The sequence below is a fragment of the Corvus kubaryi genome, unplaced genomic scaffold (assembly GCF_017639235.1).
Source record: "Corvus kubaryi isolate FWS band 111438036 unplaced genomic scaffold, C.kubaryi_AGA036_p1.0 37398, whole genome shotgun sequence".
NCBI classification, from domain to species: Eukaryota; Metazoa; Chordata; class Aves; order Passeriformes; family Corvidae; genus Corvus; species Corvus kubaryi.
The window spans coordinates 26412023-26430880 of NW_024581137.1; the positions used below are offsets into that span (position 1 = coordinate 26412023).

Consider the following 18858-nt stretch of genomic DNA (forward strand, 5'->3'; position numbering starts at 1 on the left):
TAAAACTCAGGCCATTACACTAATGGCTGCAGTACAGAAAGAGGAGAGGCTACCACTGTACCCCAGCAGAACTTATCCCACCTAGCTTAGTTTTTCCCCCAGATAACAGTAATTTGGCAGTCAGACTGAACAGTTTTCCTGATGGAAATCTCCTGATGCAAAATGAGTAGTTAATTCACAGCAGCAACAGGCATACTTCCTACAGTCATCTGGTGAAATCCTTACCTATGTACATGTACATGTGTCTAACTGCTGTGACAGTGGATAGTTTATCTACATTAAGTGTTACTGAGGTGCAGGTCTGGGGGTTTGTGCTTGTTTTAGCTGGGGTAGCGTTAATTTTCTTCACAGTAGCTAGACTTGGGCTGCCTTTGAATTTGTGCTGAACACAGTGATGATAGTAGAGAGGTGTTTTTGTTATTGCTGAGCAGAGCTTGCACAGAGCCAAAGCCTTTTCTGCTTTTCATACTGTAACACTGCTGAGGGGACAGGGGGTGCATGAGAGGCTGGGAGGAGACACAGCCAGGACAGGTGACCCCAACTGACCAAAGGGATACTCCAGACCATGTGGCATCATGCTCAGTATATAAAGTGGGGGGAAGAAGGAAGAAGAAAGAAGAGGGGGACATTTGGAGTTTGTCTTCCCAAGTAATCATTACGCATGATGGGGCTCTGCTCTCCTGGGGATGGCTGAACACCTGCCTGCCCTTGTGAAGCAGTGAATTTATTCCTTGTTTTGCTCTGCTTGTCTGTGCAGCTTTTGCCTTGCCTATTAAACTGTCTATATCTCAACCCAAGAGTTTTCTGGCTTTTATCATTCTGATTCTCTTCCTGATCTCACTGGTGGGGGAGTGAGAAAGTGACTGCGTGGGGCTTGGCTGCTGGCTGGGGTTAAACCATGACAGGGTGCAAAGTATCAATAGGCACAAACTGGATGTAACTATGCCCAGTCTGAGAACTAGGAGACTGTCTGATCACTGGAGCAGGAAGGATTTGGAACAGCTCTTTGCTTGGAAGCCAGAAGTCTAACTTTCAAGTGAGTATGAGGAGAGTTGGTTCTCTGTTCTTCCATTCTGACGCCAGTTTAATGTTTGTAGCTGGACTTGCACACACTGTTGGGATCTTGTTACTGCCATTATTGACACTTGCTGAGTATCACATGCACTCAAATGAAGTACTAGCAATTTCAAGGAGTTCACACAATGGAAAACTTTGTTCATGCTGGCAGGAAATGTACCTTGTAGGTCCAATTTACAAGGTTTGAACAATATAATTTATTTTCCTTTGAAGTGAAATGCAAATGTATCTTTCTTATGGTCTTTCAGATAATAATTCAGTGTCTTACCTTACCTTCTGTGCTCATGGTCCCAAAAGAATTAAATTACTTGGCATTAGCAGTTTTTGTGCATTAGTGTTTTCACATTTTTTCCTGTTGTGTGTATTCAAAGGAAAAGAACTAATAAGAGAAACTGGGATCCTACTCTCACAGCAGAAAGTGTGACAGTCATCAAAGATTAAAGAATCTGTGTGCAGATCCTCTGAGAAAAGAAGAGCAGGGACCTAACCTCTGGATTTGAAGTGCTCCATGCTGTGTGCAATACTTAAGGAGAAAGAATAACACAAGAGGTATGCCTGGGCCTCACCCAGAGCCCAGTGAAGTAAGTAGAAACTTTGGCTGCAATGGACAATGTGTTAAGTCTTCCATCTGCATCTAGGTGAGACTCTGGAAAGCAGAAGGACCTGGTGGTGTGGAGTATCTCTGCTAATCCCTTGTGCTCCACAGGACGTTTCTGTCTCTCCTACTCCAGGTAGAGCCCCTCACTAGCAATCTGAATGACCAGGCCTGCATCAGTAGGGAGGATAATCTGGCCCACAGAGCACTGAATTACACTGTTACTTAATAGCTGTACTGCCCTCTGAACGCAGCTGAACAGCGTCTGGTTGCCAGATTCTGCAGAGAGCTGTATCACATCTCTGTAAACATGCTTTCTGAGTACAGCAGACTTCCATGTACTCTGATGTTTTCTGACTTAAGTAATATGAAAAAAAATAGGACTAATTTTTTTTTTCCATCTGACTGCCTTTTAGATAAATACTAAAATCCCAGAACTCCTGGCTGAATGAGTAATAGTCACCAATGAGGGGGAGGAGGATAAATGTTATAAAACAGCATCTGGTATGTATGAAACCAGCACAAGACTGAGAAATCCAGAATCTTCAATTGCCAGTTTGTTTAACTTCTCTTCTTAAGGGAAAATGCTACAATAAAAAAAAAAATCAGAATAACTTCCTCTTGAAAACCTTGAAGTTGCCTCTCATTTCCAAGGCAGTATTAAGCTACTGCTTGAAAAATGTCCTCATCTGTGTAAAGAAGAAACTCAGTGATTAATTCCCTGTTTCTCTAGAGGTCTCAATGTTAGGTTTACTCATCCACCACACAGAGACCAATTGACATTCGAAGTTGGCCCTCAAAGGCAGTAAGCCTGGGAGCCAGACCAAATGCAACTGGGCAACTGGGCCCTCACAGTTTCCCTGGAGCAAAGTAAAATAGAGAAATAAAACTCAAATCAACAGCAAGAAAAGTACTCTTAGTACTCATGATGAACGTTGCTATTTGGAATTTAGTGATTGTCAAGTCCACAGACCCTACTGTGGCAGGTAATGCACAAACACACACACTCACAAAAGACAGGGTTCTTGGGGGTCTGCATATTTGGCTTCTGGGTCTTTTTAAAGCAACATATGTTTCATGCCTTCTCTATTTCTTTGATGTGCAGTGGTGCCTTCTAGGACATATCAGCAGTGTAGTGAAAAGAGGCTGTGAAGCCATGTTATGTTATCATGTCACGTTATGTATGTCATATCACGTTGTGTATATTATGTCATGTTGGCAGGTATACACTATGCATGGTCATGGCAGCCACAGTAAATCTGCGCATCCTTTTGATGTTTGCTGCCTGGTTCATCCTGTCCAGCTTTGTAAATTTTAGACCAGGTCAAACTTCTTTTGACCATTCAGCATAGGAACTCTATTCCTGAGTGCCCAGCTAGTGGATATTCATTCCTTTTCAGTTTTTCACCTTCCCATTTTGACTTACTTCTGGCCACACACCTGCCTTGCCAACATAGAAAGACTATAAGCCTTCCTGCTCTTTCTCTGCCCTCATCTGAATAAGTAAGCAACAATCAATGAAGCAGTTTGTAAGAAGAAAAAGAGTAAAGGGTGCTGTGACAGCAGGTCTGCTTTCCCCCGCAGGTGTAGAGCTCTGATCACCATACAAATGGTAAGGCACAAACAAGATTGCTAAAAGAATTGCAAAAATTGATGAATTTTGCAACAGATACGATATGCGTTTACCTCAGAGGTATCCAGAAGGGCTCCAAAGGGAATTTAAAAAGACTAATTCTAGCTGGGAAGCCAGGCAAGTCATAGAAGAAGACCCAGAAACTATGGTCATGTGAAAAGAGGCCTGGGCAGCCTAGGGAGATAGGCAAGCTTTTAGAAGTACGAGCAAGAAAGTGCCAATAGCTTCCATAATACCAGCCTGGAAGTGCTACAGAACAACAGCAACGTTTGCCAAAGCACTGTCAATGGGATAGAGGCTCCTCAGTGGTGATCAAGAATAACATAGAAGGTACTGGCATAAGGACAGAAATTACATCATGGGGAGGGCTGGTGGAAAGAAGAAAGCTCTCAAGGACAGATTTATTTTTGTGCATGAGGAAAGATGTTTCTGAATTTCAAGATAGATAACTCCTGCCCAGGACTGAAGATATATGTGCATAGTCATCAGAAGACTTAGACAGATGAATCCAATAACTTTGCCATGTGCCCAACTCTTCTGCTGCTCACACCTCAGCCACACGAATACTGATAAATATATCCATCTGCTGTAAATGTAGAAGCTCTTCACAAAACTTCTTTGTCAGTTCAGCTCAAACCACAGGACAAAACCTGTGTCTCATAATGAGCCTTTCTCTTTGTGGAGAAAAACATACATGGAATGGAAGCTGGCTCACTCACCAGACTAAGATTGCTTAAACATGAAACATCATTGCATGTCTTTGAGTTCAATAGGGAGGCAATAATTATTTTTACCTAATAATTAAAGGAAAAAAAATCAAGCTGGAAATCAAAAGACAATCCCTTTCATTGCACCACTGGAAACATTATTATGAACTGTCTTTACAAAACCACAGGAAAGAGCAAGCTAAAAGGACACACATTTTAGTAGAGTTTTAATTCAGACCATGTAATTTAATTCTGAATTATAACAGATCAAAGGGAAACTGAATTAAAAAAAAAATACCTGTTGGATTATGCAGAATGAAGTTCCTCTTCTTAATAGCTCTGAAAAGATTACTGTGTCATGAGGCTCCATCAATCAGAACAGAAAAGCCAAAGAGCAAGGATGAACTGAAGGTTAAGTGCATGTTGCTGAGGAACACCCCAACCACCTTCCTTTTATGATTATAAACCGGATGAGTTTGTCTTGATGATCTATTAAGAATAAAAACCAGCAATCTATATTCACACAGAGGCTTTCTGCCCATACATTTCCCCCAATGTCTACAACCACCTTGTATTTTGCCATCTCAGTTAATGAACTGTCACTATTTCTCTGTGTGTTGCTTTTCTAACAGAAAGAATGATCTTACTCTCAAAAGGCTGGTTATTAATTTATTTCTAAACTTTTCTTTAGCACAGGAAAAGAGACTACTCCAATATTTCTTCATTGTTTCTGTTTGACAGAAGGGAAGAACAAAAGGAAAGGAATCAAAGCCCTAAATCTGTAAGAAGATCAAACTCCTTCCTCATGTAACTCGGGTGAAATAATGTAATATAGCCCATGGATGTGCCTAGACCATGTTTTTTACACAGGAACAGTAGAAGTCCTAAATATTTCAGGAATCTCAAATAGGGCAATGTCTATACAGCAGGGCTCAAGATGGAGATTTTGGTCTGGAAGAGAATTTTATTTTTGCAGTGTTTGTGTCTTTTTTATTGCCGGGCCTGGAGATTGTACATCTTCAGGGAGACACATAGTCACTTTCTAAATTAAGAGGTGGTCTGCGTTTGGTTTCAGTGGAAGTTGGAACAGGCCACATGTGCATAGGAAACATGCTGTTACCTAACAATGTGCTATTACCTCATGTGAACACCAGAAAGGTCTACCATTGACATATTCCAGTTGTCTAATTTTTCCTTAACTGATTTGCTGCTGCAGGCTGTTTGGTGCCTTTAGGTCAAAAATTGTGCTCTTTAAAATGACAGGGGCTGCTAATTTTGTCCTAAAACCTGGATTTATAAAATCAAACTTTTATAGAATCTGAAAGCCAAGGAATTGTTATATGCTATTGTTAAACTCCACTTGTTTGCAAACTGATATATACCCTCTGGCAATGCCTGAATTCCCATACAGCAGTGACTTGGAGCTACATTAAACAATATAATGATAACTAAAACTACTTCTGTTGCTTTTCATTGACTTTGATGCTTGATGCTGACTAAAAAGTCATTGCTTGAGTTTTCATTGTGTAGGCAGCATCTCCTCAAGATATCATCAGGCTGTATAGCTACAACCAACAGCAGAGGCATCAGAAGTCCTCCCTGCTGTAGCATCACATAGGCCAGCTCTGAAAGTAGCTTTCAGGGTGTTTGAGTCACTCTGCTGCTGATGGTTTGCAAAGCCTACAATGGAATAGTGTTCTTACTAACCGTGATATTCTGTGGCCTCTCTTGTGCCCTTACAAGGTTTCGTTCAAAGTGCAGTGTACTACTGTGCTCCTGGGTTATGCTACCTCGAGCTCCAAACCGTGAATACCATTCCTAACTTTTGGGATGTCACTTAAGCTTGCTTTTCCAAATGCATCTGCTCTTTTTTAATGCTGTATGAATGGTATACATGAAGAAAAGGGTTTCTGTTTCCCTCCCGTCGAGAAAAACACCGAGTTCTGAATGGAATTGAGAAGCAGCTGATCAGTTTTGGGCATATGAGTTTGAGTAAAGAAACCGGGTTGGTTCTTCCCGCTCCCCTCCGATTCTCCTAAATGTGGATTAAATCGCGCTTTGTAAGTAAACACGGTGTGAACCGTGTGCCAGGTCACATCCCGTCTACCTCCTCGCAAGCAGTAACAATTTCTGAAAGATTTAGCGCACACATTCAGGGTTCATGGAAGCCGTCTAGCGTGCTTCTAACGGCTTGGATCTAACTTGTCATTCAAATTGTTTATTTTTAAATAAGGTCCAGAGAAACACGATAATTTTAGGATGCCGGTGCGGGGTGGGGGTAGGGGGGGGAGGCGGGGAGGGGTGGTACTCCCACGGAGGAGCTCTTCCCGAGGCGGATGGCGAGGACGGGCGCGGGAAGCGCTCCTCGTGAGCGGGAAGTGATGCCCTCAGGCTGCTATGGATGCGGCGATCCCCCGACAAACCCTCTCCGCCGGCGCCCGCTCGCACTTCGCCCCTGCGGCGCGGGAAGCCGTGCCCTCGGGACCAGGCGGCTCAGGGAGCCATCGCTCCCGAGGCTCCCTCAGGGCCGCTGCAGGATTAGCTCCGCACCTGCCCTGCCCTGCCGTGCCCGCAGTCCGCCCTGCCCCAACCGCTTAAGGCCGGCTCGGGGGCTCAGCTCCGGCTCAGCCCGGGGCTCCTGTCCCCGCGTCCCCTCGGAGACCGCTCCCCACCTGTCCGGGGCGCTGCCCGTGACGTCATGGAAACACCCCTTCCCCCGCCCCGGCGGCCGGGAGGCGGGCGGCAGCGGCGGCTCCGGGCGGCGGCGGGGCGGGGGCAGCGGAGGCTCCTCCCGTTGGCCGGCGCGGCCGTCAGTCGAGCGCGGCGGTCCCGCCGCCGGTCCCGCTCGTGGGTGCTCCCCGGCAGCCCGAGCGAGCACTCCGCCCGGACCGGCCCTTTATGCTGGCGGCTGTTGCTCCTGCCAGACTCCTTCCTCCCTCCCTCGCTCCTGCCTGCAGGGCGCCGCTGCCCGGGAGCCATGGCGGGGGCGCCCGGCGGGCCGTAGGTGTGGAGCTCAGGTGGGTGTCCGCTCTAGGGATGGGGACGGGGCGGGCTGGCGGGGCTCAGCCTGGCGGGGCTGGCGGCGGTGGCCGCTGCCCTCGCTGGAGCGCGGCGACGGGCCGGGGGTCCGCGGGACGGGCCGGGCCGGCGGGCGGCAGCCGGCGAACTCGGCACGCGAGAAAAGTGGCGTTTTGGCGCCCAGAAAGCGCCTTTCTCGCCCGACTGGCAGCGAGGGCGCCCACGGGTGCCGCCCGGGGCGCGGGCGGGCGGCTGCTGCCGGTGCAGCGCCTTATCCCGCCTGCCCCACGGAGTCCCCTCCAGCCTCCTCCTGCGGCCCTCGGGGTCCCCGGCCGCGCTGTCACAGCCCCTCGGGGCTGTTCCGGAGAGACCGCCAACTTAGACACCTTCCCTGCCCTGGGAGGGTGCCGCTGAGGGGTTTATTTGACTCCCGGTGCGCTCCATGTGGCTCCGAGACGGAGCGAATTCCAGGTGAGCTGTGACACACCGGGCAGCCGCTGCCCCGGGCGGGGGCTGGAGCAGCTCTCGCCGCTGCTGCGGGCTCTGGGGATTCGCCCGGCAGCTGGCTGGCTGTGAAATGAAACTTCAGAAATCTTGGGCGTGTTTGCAAAGCCGTTGATCTCTGCTGAATCTGTGGTTCTCTGTGCTCTTGTAAAATAAAGATGAAAAAAAAAGTCACCATTATTATTATTTTTACTTCTTGCTTTTATCTTTAAGAAAATAGGTTAATTAAACCCAGCTTGTTTCCAGGTTGATTTAATTTCCATTTGAGGACCAATTAGGCAATATGAGCTTTAAAATACTCTTACTATTTGAAAACTGTTTGGTGTAAAGTTCAGTGGCAGTGAAGTACTCTTCACTGATACTGTTTTATTTTTACTAGGAGGATATCTGGACTAGGTAGAGAAAAGGGCATTTAATAAATGTAAGGTAATTTTCTGCCTTATGTTTTTGTCCTAGGCCGCTAATGATGGTAACAATGTTCTTCTCTCTGTTTTCTTGAGAAGGGACAAAGGGAACAGTTGCTTCATCCCTTGACTTTCATCGATTAATCATAGAGTTCCGAGTGTTTAACTCATAGAGTTCAGAGTGTTTCACTCCACTTAATTTCAACAGAGCTTGTAAGTCCGGTTTGGGTATTTAAAGCGTGTGTTTTCATGGATATTTTCTGTAAAGCCATGGGTAGCAAGAGTCTTAATTTCCATGAGCTTTGTTTTTTGTTGTTTAAAATTTTTTTAAAAATATATCTTTAAATAATACTCCCCAGTCTGCACTCCCAATAGATTAAGCTAACTAGTTTTCCTTTGTGGCTCCTATCTGTTTTCAAAACAACAGCATTCACAAGTCTTGATTCTCTTTCTCTTTACTCTCATGTTGCCTTTCCCACACATTGGATTAGGCCCACTTATGTCCTCTCTCTTGTAATTTTATATAGTATCTGGGTTTGTGTGCAGGAAAGGTGGGAGGGGACTTTTAGGTGTTGGAGATGTTCTCTGTGTGTGCACTGAACAGTTGTGGTTGTGCTGAAATTATTAGTGTGTTCACCAAGGACAGGAAATGATGGTAAGACTCAGCTGTAGTCTGCCTGTTGCAACACTCTGTGTGTGGCTAGGTCATCCACTGTTGCACATGTGTGTACGCTGTATTTTATGCAAAAGCCTTATTTGGTTTTTTTTAAGTAGATGTGTGTACATTGTTGTAAAGAATTGGGTCTTGTTCAAACCACATCTATTATAAACAGATGCTTAATTCAGTCAGCTTAATTCCCGCATTTGTTGCATTCTCTACATCTTGTTACATACTGAGGAGAAAACAGTCAAATGCGGCATTTCCTGGACCTTATGGTTTCTGATTGTAAAACTTAGTTTTCAGTTCCTACAAATGGTGCTCTTAGCTACCAAATGAGAAAACCCTCTCTAAAGAAAAGTTAATTCCGATCTAAAGTGCTAATATATTTTAGGTTTAAATTGGATTTGCTGCAAAGTGCACTTCAAAGCCATGCAGTGATGAACAAGGCAGCAGAATGAGTATGTTAGTGTGCATGGAGTACTTTAACATGTCAGAAGCAGTGTAGTATCTGTATCAGCATATTTTAATCTTACTAAATTTAATCTACTTTGGTTCAGTTAAGATTTGACTTACCAAAGTAGCAAAGCTTTGCTGGTAAAAGGCTGGGGTATAGATACTATGATACACCACTACTAAGGTACCAAAGAAACTTCTAGGAGAATCTAACTGCTTTTTTTTCTGTATTAAGTTTCAGATAACAGGATGCAGATACACTGAGATCTGACAAACAAGTCTCTAGACCGGGACTAATATGCTACCAAATTTACCCTGCTCTGCTCTTTGAGATGCTGGATTTGCATGTCTGTCTTCTGCATTAGTGATTATGTTCAAACATTTTACTTTGGGGGGCAGACACTGTTTTTAGGTTCCTGCAGCTGTCACTTGTGCTATATCCTTGAATACTGTGCCTTGAAATACATATTTTTTTACTTTAGTTTCTCATTTATCTGAATGACCCAGAGGTTTTGTGTATTTTATAGTTCTGTCCTGTTGTGGATACTTGACTTTATTCTGCTAACATAAAATATATCTCCTCCATGTTAATGTCTAATTACCTTATAGAGAAGTTTTCTGTCTGCCTTCAAGGCTGAGTGATGTGGGTGTTAATGCTAATGACTATGATAGCCTAGGTAAAGTTGTAGGCATAATAGCTAAGAAAAGCACAGCTCTGGGTCTATACCCTGGGAGGCAGGATATCTGTAACTTCTTCTCCTTTCTATCTGTTTTAGCTTGTTACTCATGCGGAGTTCTTGAAGATGCTTGTGGCTTTCACATATGGTATATGTTCAGAAATAGATTCTATTATATATGAAGTTATGACATGAATGAGCAGCGTTGGGGTTTTGGAGCTCTGTCAGCATGAAGCTCAGGCACATTGTTGCAAGTCACTTTAAACATTTGAAAATAAAGTTGAGGACAGCCTCAGCTGCGGAAGAAAACAGATCTTGAACAAATTCTTTCTGATTTTCTGTATTCAGCTGTTGCAACTGAGAATTATTAAATGATCAGAGCTGTTGTGGCTGCTGGATTTGTTTGTTTGGGGCTTTTTGTTTTGCTTTTTCTAAAATACAAATTCAGCTAAAAGCAGTGAGGACTCTAGAAATGGTAGCTGAAACCGAGAAATGTACTTGGCCATTGCAGCTCAGCCTCCACTGTCCTGCCTGTCTGGTGTGCCTGACTCAGTGCAAGCTCCTTAGGGTAGAAGTCACGTGTTGGTGTGTGCCACTGAGCACAGCAGAGCCTAATCCTATTTCAGTGTCTGGGCACTCCATGATGTTAACCATGAAAGTAAAGAAATAGAGTTGAGCTGCTTTCAATCTGGCAGATGCCGAGCAGTTTTTGTAATGTCTGTTTGGTAGTGATTCTCAGTCTTTGGATGCAGGCTATTCTAGACACACCTCTTGAATAGTTTTCTGTAGAAAATATGTACTGATAAGCAAGACTTGACAGGAATCCCTGTTATGTGCAACAGGAGGAGCAAATAGGAGAGAGAACTGACTTTCACTGACCTCTAAGCCCCAAGCTGAAGTAGTGCATTGAGAGTTGCTATGTGCATCTAGCTCTTAGAGATATCTCTAAACTAAGTAATTGTATATCTGGCTGTGAGACAGACATCCTGACATAAAGATAGTGGCTGCCTAATAGCATCTGGTAAGTCACAGGAGGAAGGCTGCAGATAGGATGCTTTATGTGTCTCTGTTGTTTTCCAAATTTGTAACAGTTTAGACCGAATGTGAAAACTCTTCGTTTGAAGTCATTGAAAAGCATGCTAGGCTAGCTCTACATTCCTTGTCCAGCCATAAGGTGTGTATATGTCTGTCGTTTTTGACTTCTTGCTTTCAAGTTCAGTTGTTAAACTACAAGTACTTGAACTGAACATTTCCCCTCTAGTCTTTAAGTTGTGGGGGTTTGATGCCTGATTCATTTTAGGTTGGCAAACACAGCTGCTGCCATGTCAACACTTAATTATTTCCTTCTGCATGTTTTCTTTGGCACTTATGTTACCATGGGTGTGCAAACAAGTCTCCCTTTCCTCTGCTTTCCAATGTAATGCATAGATTGAGAATTAAGATTTTTCTTTTGACTCATCTTTACACGTTAGCAACTTTTTAAGTCGTCTTCAGATTTTTCCTGTGTGCTGGTTGTACTTAAACCTTAAAAAAAATCACAGCAAGACCATGGTAATATGTGGTGCTACAGTTGTCATGCAGCACTTTTATGTAATTGCTGTGCAGTAACAATACAGAGTAGTAAAGGTGAGAAACTCATCCTTTTTTGTAAGTGTTTCTAAGTATTCCGTGTTTACTGTAGTGATATCTTTTGAATTTCTTTTATAATTTTGAATTTTTTTTATTATCATTAGGAAAAAAAAGTAGTTTGAGACTTTCTGGCCATTCTGATGAATGTTTTCAGGGTAGAAATTGCAAAGATTTCCCTTACTGAATGCAGTCATACTTTTCTCCCATCTTAATTCCAGCCAGTTCTGTTATTATGGCTCATGATGATACTGCAAAGAGTGTTATCACAACTGTAATCTCCTATCTCTTGTGCCAGTCACTTAGGTCACTTTTAGGTCACTTCTCTCTTATCTGATGCTACTTATTCTCATAATTCTGGAGGCTTTTCCTAGTCACAGTGTACACATTTTTTACTGTTCCAGTTTTAGTCTGTTCCACTTTCATATAGTTGTTGGTGAAAAGGAATGAAGCTCCTGGTGTTAATGGTTCTGATAAGGAGCAGCTGTGTGGATATACTCCATTTGCTTCACATGTATACTCTGCCCAGAGAGTAGCTGAAACCCCTGAAGAGACAATTTCTGAACAGCCTGGCAATCAGCAAAAGAACCATGTGTGCGGGACACTTTATCCTTCTCGGTGCACAAGCCCATCTGTGTCACTGTTAATTCTGCTTGTTACAGAAGGTTAAGTCCTGCCCTTCAAGTTTTCATGTGAGTAGAGTAGGATGTAGGTCTCTGGTACTACTTTCTTCCATCTTGCTGGTCACGCATGTTAAAAACATTTTGTTGCAATGTCTCCCTCTTCTCCAAGATAATTGCTTTGTCAGTGTGCCTAGAAAAATAGCCTTGGGGAGGGATAGAGTTACTTCATGCTCATAGTTGCTGAAGTGAAATGTACACTTCTTATTTTTACAGAACTACTTCTGTCCTGTCTGCAGTGACAACATATGATTTTGAGACCAGTCTTGCTAAGTGTTACTGTCAAAAAGGTTCTGGTGCTACCTCAGGCTGTGAGCCATAACTGTGGCATCTGCCCTGAATATGATGTGGAATGCATCTTGCTCATACTGGCAGCTGAGACTACATTTGCTGTAACTGTGCTGCCAGAAAAGAAGTTTGTTTAATAGTCTGATAGAGGACTGTATTCTGAAGGAGAGTGAATGATTCTATTATTTTTCAGTGCCTCTTGCTTGTGACAAATACAGGTGCTGAGATTTCCGACACAAAACTCTGACAGCATAAAATCTGAATTTAAGAGCAATTTATGATGGCAGGAAGGAAGTTTCACTATGAATGTGATTCAGTCCCTGACAGTCTCGTATACCTTAAAAAAAGAAACAGCAAGTGTCTGTTAATCTTCTGTGGTAGTGCTTGACTGATTTAGAATAACAATGTGTAAATCATCAGTAGCAACAGTGATCCTGAAGACAGGCGAGTGATTATTGTCTGTGTATTTGGGAGCAGATGAAGCGAGCTCCAAAGGATGTGGGCTACTGACTCTCTGCTAGTTTAGGATGACTGCGGTTGGGAGTTTGTGGTGGCTTTCTCAGGTTCACTCCCTCATACCTTGCTGCTTGCCAAAGGAAGGCAGGCTGGTACTTGCTGAGAGATGCCTTTCTGCAATTTGGTAGCTGTGTGGGATTTTCCCCCTCAGCTGGATGTATCTGTGCTTGTGCAGCATAGAGACACGTGAGCTCTCATTTCATGGGAACTGTGCAGCCATTTAGGTAGCAGGTCCACCTTTTTAGCAATGACTTCACCACCTCAAAAAGAAGGTAGGCCACCTTGAATGCATTTGGGGCTCCTATTTGGAGCTGACATTTTTGCTAAAAGATTGAAGGTGTTTGCTTTTTAAATAAACAATATTGGAATAAAGAAACAAAAAAAAAAAAAGAGAAGGTGTTAAGACTATGCCTGAAGAGAAGACTTCTCCCTAACTTTTTGTTTTGCTAATAATAATTGATAGGACTCTGTGGTCTTCCCTGGAAACTTGTCAGAACTCCATTTTACTTGCTGTTACTGTTAAATAGGGTTAGCTGAATCACTCAGAACAGCCATGTTTAGTTTCCTTGAAAGATAACATTCTGATAATGGTTTTGTCACTTGTTAAGATGTGAGAGGACCAGAGAGAATGGTCACTGGAACAGGGGAGGTTCCATCTGAATATCAGAAAGTTTTTCTTTCACTGGGAGGGTGAATGAGCACTGGCACAGGTTGCCCAGAGAAGATGGGGTCTCCCTCCTTGGAGATACTCAAAAGCTGTCTGGATGTGGTCCTGGGTGACCTGTTCCAGGCGATTCTGCTTGTGTGGGCGGATTGAACCCGATGCCCTCCAACTGGGGGGGTCCCTTCCAACTTGAACCATTCTGAGATAATTTTACTAGGGTATTTTTAAGTGTAGCGTAGTGCAGTTCTGCTCTTCAAAATCTTAGACGAGCAAATTAATTTTGAAAAGCCAGACAGAGTCTTGGTATTTCTGGTCTTGCCTGGGCCTCAATGAAGTTAATAAGTAACCTTGTGGTTGGGATACCGGTCCTCTCTCTTCCAACAGGGTGCGACCCTTGTTGGAGTAGGCTTCCTGTGGAGGGTTGATGGTGTCTGTCTGAGAGAATTTGAGTTTTGGAAAGGACTAGAACTACTGGGGTGTTCTAATTTGCTTGACACTGAAGTTGAATAATGGCAATATGTATATGAAGAGAGGAGAATCTGGGCTAGATCTTGTCCTGTTATTGAACTCTAGTAACAACCATGTTAGGAAAGACAAGTTAATATTTCTTGTTTGCTTTCTGATTAAGGTTAAACAATGGAAGGAAAAGAGTTTAGGTGTTGGTCTACAGGACTCTGTCATGTCTTGGCAAGAAAGATACTGGTTTTTAAGATGTGAATTCAGTGGGTGTGGTCTTACTAGTGCCAACAAATACTGTTAAGTGAATAGAATGAGGGACAACAAAGGTGTATCATGGAGCTGTTTGCCTAGGCAGAGAAGGCAGCCAGCTTGGTTTAGATTCCAGGAAAATTTCTGTGCCGAAAATATCCAGTTGAAGTATTGTGACTGATTCTTGTCTTCCTTAACTGAATGGTACTGATATTGTTTTACTGAGTGACCTAACTAGGAAGTTAACAATTCATATTTCTTACACTACTGCCACAGCTGCTGAAATTCAGGAAGTATAAAACACATTCATTCTTTCCTGTTGTTTAAAAAAAAAAAGTTGTATCAGTGAGTTCAGTCGCAGATTTCTTATTGTCTTTCAAACCCACTAATTTCAACTGTAAGACCAGAAGCACTCAAAATTAGAACTTTATAAACCTTAGTTTTATAAGGCTCACTTACTAAATATCTTCCAGTGCTTAGATAATATAAAATTGGTGAGGGAGGAGAACTTGCCGAGGTAGGGAAGTGCTTCTGTGCATAAAGTCAGTTCTTGTCTTTTAGCTGATACCCAGTTTGTTTTGTTAAAACAAGCTTTTTTAACATCCTATTTCTTAGAATAAGAATACAAATGCATAGCTGAAATAATGCTTTTTCACTCACTGAATAAATAGGGAACTTCGTTTCAGATTCAGAGATAAGAGGTTAGAATTTTCCACAGGATGGCTGAATCATAAGTCTTCTTTCCACACACATGGACGCAATTTTATGGCTTATTTTCCTATGTATAATACTATATTGTACTTTACTACTAGAAGTTCAGCAGGATCAACACTTGCACTTGAAAATCAACAGCACAGCCATTGCCAGGCTAGCACTTTTGCTGACACCTGCTGTTTGTTTGCTTGTTTTTGAAAGAAGAAAAAAAAATTAATGGTAGGCTTTGACAAAAATGGTATATTTGATAAGTGTGGTTTATAAATTCTTTTTTTTCTTTATTGCTGGAACACTTAAGTATTCAATATCACTCTCTTCTGCTATGTCATATGCATTCAGTTGTTGGTGTACTGAAGATCCCTTGCAGGTAATATTACATTTTAAAAGATCAGATTTCAGGTAATGGGACACCATTGAGTATTTTTAAATGCATACAAGTAATTGTTTTCACCAGAAAAGTTTAATAATCTGCTTTTAGTCCTAGTTGATTACTTTAATAAGCTGAGCAAGTAAAATGCAACTTCCCATTTCTTTCTGGCTGTATTGTCAGCCATCTCTATTTTTAAAGAAGTGGTTTTCTTAATTTCGTAGTAATTAGGTGGTAGAACAGTGGCTGTATTTCAGTGACATCAAGTCACTGTTCTCACTTTGGGAAAGGTTTGTGGTCATAACAGCTTCCTAGTTGAAGAGGCTTGGGGAATCTTGGTTTCTGGGGCACAGCTCAGGATTTGAAAACATTGGTGTTTTCCTAACTGTGGATGTTGACATTCCAGGCATGATAGTTCTCATTGAACCACCAAGCACTCCTTGTCAAGTGAGTTCGCATTATTTACTTTAATATGACTAGAATGCATGGTTAGCATAAACAGGCCCTTCTGCTGAGGGCAGGATGAGAGTTGTTTGCTTCTGGCTTGCTCAAATTTAAATAGTAGTCCAGTCTCCAGAGCCCTTCTACAAAAGGATCATCTTTGCTTGCTGTTAAGTGAATTTTATGTTCTAAGTTAAAAAAAAAAAAGTTTGTCTCTTGACTGGTAGAAAGGTGCAATGCCTATCTCACTGTGGCCTGTGTCCCAGCACTCACATCTTGCAGAACTAGAATTCTTGAGGGATTTTCTTTCTAAATATCATTGCTCAGCATTCTGCAAGTGCATTGCAACTTGATCTACCTTGTGATGGCTTACTTAAGAAGAGAGATGGTATAGGCTGTGCATTTGTTGTACATTAATTTATTGATAAAATTGTATCTTCTTTATTAGCCCAGCATAATGCACTTAGAGCTGAGAGGAAGGGTGATATTTGGTAATGGAACTAGGGATGAAGGGCTGGAAAACAGGATTTTGTATTTTTTTCTCATCTATTAATGTACAAAACTTAAATTCTTCTCTTTTTATTCTGATTTACCAAACTGTTTTTTTACTTCCTTGTGGGTTTTCTTGGCCCTTGAAAATCATGAGGGTGTTTTGAGTAAATACAGCCAAGTCAGCTTATGAAGCTGTTTTGCCCAGTCTGTGAATGCCACTGACACATTTGCATGCAAAAATGCTTTGTGAAATGTAGGAGGAGTGCAAACAAAAATTGCAAGGCATAGATGGGTTAGATTTGTGCTCGGATTGACTTTGAAGAAGGGAATTGTTCTGATCTCCTACTTCCTCCTTGCACTGAGTTTCTGAAGTGCTTGTTTCTCTGTGTCTGAGTTCCAGAGCTCTGGGGACTGTAGCTGTCTTTGGAAAGGCAAGGACATGCAAAGCGTTGACATCAAATCAAGAAGAAAATATGTGTAACTTTCATTGTCAAAACTGATGTAATTGAAGTTACCTATGACTGGTAGCCTAAACTAAATGCTGAAAAGTACCATTTCTTTGATCTGCCCCTTTTAAAAATTATAGTCCTTAAAAAAACCCATAAAGACACACAAACTTTGCACAGAGGAAATACATGTAAGCAAGTAAAGCTTAAGTAATTTCTTTTTATTAATGGAAACCTAAGAGTATTAAGGCAAGGTCAGTTTGCAGCCCAGATTAAATCAGCGATAATAACATTGGCAAGTGGTATATAAAGACTTCCTTGCTGAAGGTGGCTGTACTGACGCATAACATGACTGGAAGAAAGTTCCTGGATTCTCATGCTCAGTATTTGTTGCAGTCAATGCATTTGTATATGCCCTTTTGTAAAGTTACCAAGCATCATCTTAAAATAGTCAAAGCTTGTCTCATTAACAAATTACTTCAAAGCTTAAGTGTTTGGGCTACAACTTTATTCCAGGATTCTGGCTAAATGTACCTACAACCAGTTTGTATGCCCAGCTGGATAAAATTGGTATTTTCTCTCAGTATTTATAAGAGCATTTGCACCCTTTGTAAAGGGGTTTTCTCTCTATTCATGTAAGGGAGACTCTCTTTCCTCCAGTCAGTTTAGGAGACTTGAATTTAGACTTGAAGAGATGCAGGGAATCTTGTGATATGACTGATTAGGTAAGCTCATGGTTTTCATTTCAGGACAATATTATGCTGTCAATCTTCCTTGCATAAACTTATATATATCTCACCTGTGTCTTAGGTGCTATTTTTTTTTTTCCTGACCAGATTAGATACTGGCAGTGCCTTTTTTTTTTTTTATGCTTCCCTATCTGGCTCTGTAGGAAATGCCTTAATTTATGTCATGGGTAGGTCTTTCCTCTTTTCATACCTTCAGCAGTTTGGTGATGAGTTGATCAGACGTACTCCATGCATGTGAGTACCTTCCTCTCCTCAGTCACTTCTCACTGTCACAGCAGAACTTCTGCATGTCTTACTCCTTGGATCCTGACCTTGCCTCCAGGGCTGATGAACTGCATTTCCTCTCACTGCTTCTCTTCATGTGGTTCCTCTCCCCTGGTGTCCTAGTTGTTCAGTGCATCAGAAGTGCCTCTATACATTTGTCAGCAGCAACTTTTAGTAGACACCTCAATTCCGCTGCCAGTAGTAGGACTGTAGATAAAACTTAACCCCAAGATAATTCTTGGCAACTTCTTCTGGTGATCTGTGTCCAGCCTGATAATTTTTTATTGTCTGTGCCCAGTCACTTAGTCACTTTGCAATTCTTCTACCAAATAAGATCGTTACCAACTTTTTTTAATGCAGCTGTTGTTGGGTCCAGATGAGATCTAAGATTTCTCCTATTTTTAATTTTTTGTAAAAAGCTGCTCTGTTACTATTGACTGCATGGTACTGATTGTAGTAGGGCTGATTTCTTTTTGCTTTTCTCCCCTCAGCTTCAACTCTAAAGACAGGTGTTCTGTTTGCTCTTCTGCCATCATGGAGTATCTCCAGCAGGGTTTTTTTGGTCTACTTTAGAAATATAGATTATAGGTTTTAAATTATTTTATTGGCTAGAGGTGAAGTTGACACAATAGCTTGAGAATACATGAAAGCTTTATTTGCAACTCTATGTACAATTTAATCTGCCTTTTTTTTTGCAGAGCTCTGTAGTGGTTTCATCTGTTTTTCTTCACGCATGCTCAAGATGTTACTTTTAATTCCATGCTGGGTTTGGTAGTTTCCAGTTCTGTTTCATAATAGACATCCTATCTTTGTTTCTTTACTAAGAAATTTTCACTTCCACATTACTACTCCACATAGTTTCTATGAGTTATTGAAGAACTTTGTTTTTAATATCTTTTAAATAAAATTTTTTTAAAAGCTATAACATTATTCCTGTACTTTAACATCTGAGATGCAGCTTCTTTAATCATCTTCTCTGCCTTTTGGGAGGTGTGGTGAAGCGCTTATCTAGCTGGGCCTGTTTCATCTTTCAAGTTATCTACTGCATGCTGCATCCCATGAGGCATTTCCAGATTTGTTTATGCACACTTAATGAAGCAGGAACTCAGCATTTTCAATTTAGAGAGTCTGAACTCCTCGCTCTACCTGACTACTTAAACTTCATATCAGTCAG

General features: G+C 42.1%; 1 protein-coding gene across 5 annotated transcripts in view; it reads left to right on the forward strand.

Annotated features, from left to right (window-relative positions):
* Positions 1-6802: 6802 nt before the first annotated feature.
* Positions 6803-18858, forward strand: part of OSBPL3 (oxysterol binding protein like 3) — an 85920-nt gene continuing 73864 nt past the window's right edge. For 4 of the 5 annotated variants that reach the window (XM_042043114.1, XM_042043117.1, XM_042043116.1 and 1 more), the window contains exon 1: positions 6803-7029. The gene's annotated coding sequence lies outside the window, so the exon portion shown is untranslated. Of the gene's footprint in view, positions 7030-7360; positions 7502-18858 lie in introns of those variants that run through there. The other variant, XM_042043115.1, reaches the window with a different exon arrangement.